This window comes from Juglans regia, chromosome 15, assembly GCF_001411555.2.
Source record: "Juglans regia cultivar Chandler chromosome 15, Walnut 2.0, whole genome shotgun sequence".
Lineage (NCBI taxonomy): Eukaryota > Viridiplantae > Streptophyta > Magnoliopsida > Fagales > Juglandaceae > Juglans > Juglans regia.
In genome coordinates, this window is record NC_049915.1 from 12016924 (window position 1) to 12021406 (window position 4483).

Consider the following 4483-nt stretch of genomic DNA (forward strand, 5'->3'; position numbering starts at 1 on the left):
CATTCCCTAAGGAAACCTGCGTGAGGCGGTTATAGAGCTCAGAGGCTCATTCTTGGGAATAATCTCCTGGCTGCAGTTGTAGCAAGTGGAGACACTCGACTTGTATTTGGCGGGAGGATTCCTTGCCACGCTAAGGGGGCGAGGAGAGAAACACTTTGTTGAGTTGCTTCCTCCTTTGGTCCCTAGGGGCGAGTGTAGGAACTTAGCTTAGGTGTTAACGGGAGGATGCCTCGATCCCGTAAAATGGAGCGAGTGTAGGAACTCGGCTCATGGGTGCAAGCGCGGAGCATCGACTTTGAACGCATGGATGTGGCTATAAATAACCTTCAAACTATCCATTCTAGCAACAATATTCAGCTCTTCGAAATCTTCATCATGGTGTGAGAGAAGAAGACTGCATGAAAAAGTAGCCATACTGCTATAAATAATATGATGTTTTATGGAAAAACGACGTGAAGCAGCAAGGTTGATGGAGGAATGTTGACAACAAGAGGAGGAACGTTAACGGGATGAAGAAGATGATTGGAGGGCTAGGGCCTTGATCATAGAAATGTTGGAACATGTCGATGATGCTATGAGATCACTCAGAGTGAGACGAATGACTGGAGAACATGATTACCAAGAGGAGGATAAACATGAGGTCTCACTAATGTCTCATGACACTGGACCTAGCGGAGGAGCTAGAACATGAGAAAGCAGCTGAAGCGGATGCTCCAGAAGCAGCCAGTTACAAGGGCCTTTGGTATGATACATGATGCCCTCTAAGCATCTTTATGTTATCTCGGAGAGCTACCATCTTTGAATCAAGCTTGTCCTCGACCGTTGCTCTCCCTTATGCGGTCAACACATCATTTGGTTGCCTGGTGTTGAGTGAACCATCATTTGTCGCCCTGTTCTGTCCCTCATCTGCCAGGTTCTCTACAATGTGTTGCACGTTGTTCGCCCTACTGCCTCCTTGTCGCTAGTATTTTGTCTGTAGAAGGGGATCTCTTCTCTCGGTTCAACGTAGTCCTCACATCCTAAAAATTTTGTGAGGACTATCCCTCATTGTGGAATTGCAAGGGATTTGTCCGAGGTAGGGCATCCTTAATCCTTCTCTATCAATGTGTGGGCAACATATGTGGACCTATTAGAAAAAAAAGAATTGGGACATACCAAAAAAGTGAAATTGGATTTAGATTTTTCTAATAGACACTACTTTTTATAAAGGGTCTTGCACCAAGGTCTAGGCACTGTCTCTAAAAATAATTTTTTTTATTAAATTAGAAGTGTTATAATTATATATATATATTTTTTATAAAAGTAAATTCATAAACTGAATCACTTCATATAATATATTAGATAAGAAATATCTTCCTTATGCAGGAAATTGTCCATTCTATCAATAGGAATCTAATGGTGGCAATATTATTCTCAAAGTGGATATAGTGAAAGCATATGATCGGGTTGATTGGTCTTTTCTTTTGGAGGTCCTTCGCACATTCGGATTTTCTACTCAGGCTCGTGATTTAATTCAGCTTGTATCTCCTTTCCATGGTATTGAGTTATGATGAATGGAACCCCTAAGGGTTTTTTTCAGGGAGGTCGTGGTTTGCCCCAGGGGGATCATCTTTCCCCTACCTGTTCATTATACTTCAAGAAGTCCTTTATAGACTTCTTAAGAATAGCGTTATGGCAGGAAGATTTGGACAATTTTCTCAAGCCAGAGGTACGATTCAAATTTCACATCTTATGTATGCTGATGATGTGGTGATCTTCATGAATGGTAGCACGAGATCTATTCAGGAACTCTTATCTATCTTTCATAAGTATGAGACTTGGTCGGGCGAGAGTATTAATAGAGAAAAGACTGCTGTTTTTTTTTTTTCTCAAAAACTTCCTTCGCGTCGTAGGAGAGCTATTAAACGTATGACTAGGTATTCGGAAGGCTCTTTCCCTTTCAAATATCTAGGAGTGCCTATTATCTCGGGGAGGCTAAAGCAAGTTCATTTGGAGGAGATGGTCATAAAAGTCTATAAAAAAATCAGTGGCTGAAAGATGAAGCTTCTTTCTTCTGGAGGTCGCCTTATCCTCTTGAGGCATGTGCTTTCTAGTATGGCTCTTCATTTATTTGCTGTCCTACAGGTCCCTAAATCTATTATCAAGGAGGTGCATCGTTTAATGAGCACTTTTTTTGGGGGAGAGGCTAGTGGGAGAGGTAAGAAAAAAGGGGTGGCTTGGAAGAATATGTGTTTCCTAGTGAATGAAGGTGGTTTGGGTTTGTGTCACCTAGATGATATGCAGAAGGCCTTGCATATGAGGTTCGCTTGGAATTTAATCTAGGGTAATTCGATATGGGCCCGGTTCTTTAAAGATAAATATGTGGGTTCTAAACCTTAGCTTCTTATTGATGCGAATAAAGGCACGAGATTTTGGAAAATGATTGATAAATGTATTCCTTTGGTTCTCGAAAATTCAAAGTGGCGTCTTAGGGAAGGCAACCTTTTCTTCTAGTATGAGAAGTGGAGGGATCGGGGTCCCCTGTATTCTAATCTTCTGGTGGTGGCTAGTCCTTTACTCAAAGTTAAGGACTGTCAACTGTCTAATTTGTGGGATGTGGACTTCTTGGTTAGTTTGGTGGGCCATGATCATGTGAATGATATTCTGGATTCTTTAGCAGTTTGCAAGAGAGGATCAGATGTATTGGTATGGATGAAGCAAGATAGTGGTTGTTTCTCTACAAAATCAGTGTGTGATTATATACGTATTAGGGGTTCTACTATGAATGGGCATCCTTGGATGTGTCATAATTTGCTCCCTTTGAAGGTTTGAGTTTCTATGTGGAAGGCTTGGCATAATGCTTTCAGTGTGGATGATCGTCTTCGGCGTGTAGGGATGTCGATTGTTTGTAAGTGTGATTGATGTGATGCTGGTAATTATGAGGATCAAAATCATGTTTTGTTTGAAGGAGATTTTGCTGTGCGGATGTGGCACTATTGTGGTGCGATCTTTGGGTTACTGCTTTGTGGTAATTGGAAAGAGATAGTGTGCCTTTGGTTTCGTTGAGCATCTTCCTCTTCTCAGGTTGGTATTATTGTGGGCCTCCTTCCTTCTATTCTCTCTTAGCGTCTATGGCATCGTAGATGTGTTGCTCGCATGGAAGGTCAGCTTGAACCTTTTAATTTGGTTTGGCAATCTATTGTTCATGAGATTCGTGCAATCTGCCAGGGTGTTCACAAAGCTTTGAAATGCTCTAGGCATGATTCCCTGATTTTACAATCTTTGCTTATCTTGCCTCTTGTTCCGCCAAGGCGTTGCTCGAGGTTGGTGCCCTGGCGCAAACCCTCTCATGGTCGTTTTAAGTTAAATACTGATGGTAGTAGCTTTGGGATCCTGGGCTGTTTGGGATGAGTGGTATTATCAGAGATAATCATGATATTTTAATTCATGCTTTTGCCTATACTCTTGGCATTGGTTCGAATAATAGAGCTGAATCACTAGCTCTGTTGTATGGCCTTAATGCTTGCAAAACTTTGAAAATCGATCATGTGGAAGTTGAACTAGATTTGCAGGTGGTGGTTTCATGGTAGAAACAACAGAGATGTGGGGTTTGATATCTTGAGGATTTTTGGGAGGAGATTCTTGGTCTTTTGGATTCGATGGTCTACACTGTTTGTCATGTCTTCAGAGAAGGTAATAAAGCTGCTGATTGGTTTGCAAAATATGGCGCGCTTGGTCATCACATGGAACATCAAGTAATTGGAGAAGTGTTGAGGTTGCTGAGAGGTTTAATCCTCTTGGACAAGCTGGGTATACCCTCGTTACGCTGTCACTAATTTTTATTGCTTTTGTTGTTATTTTTTCAGGCTTGTTTAGTTTTTTCGAGTATTGTTGGTTTTTTGGTTTAGGTTTGTTAGAATTTGTTTTGTCTTTTTTTTTGTTTTGGCTTATTTTGATACTTGGTTTTGGATTAGTTTATAGCGTTTTATCCTGTACACCTCCAAGTGTAATGATGGTACCACGGTATTCCTCCGGCATAAGCGATGGTTGATTAATAAACTTGGAACGGACCGCTATGTGGTGGCTACCGACTCTTCTTAAAAAAAATAATGATATATTAGATCTATTTTATAATAAAAATAATTTTATAATTTAATGGATCATATTAAGTCATGTCAATTTATAAATTTATTTTTATGAAATGTATTAGCTAAAGGGTTTCTCTTATTAAATTACATAAAATTTACGGCAAAAAGTTTTCAAACGCGACCTAAAGATACTTTATCAACGATTTTCTAAAGAAATTTTTAGGTTTTGTTTGTTTTTGTAGATGAGATGAGATAAATTGAGATTAAAATTAAAAGTTGAAAAAAATAAAAAAAATATTTTTTAATATTATTTTTATTTTAAAATTTAAAAAAATTAAATTATTTATTTTATTTTATATAAAAATTTAGAAAAATTATAATGTTTAAATAATGTAAGAGTAGTACACGTCCTTTTT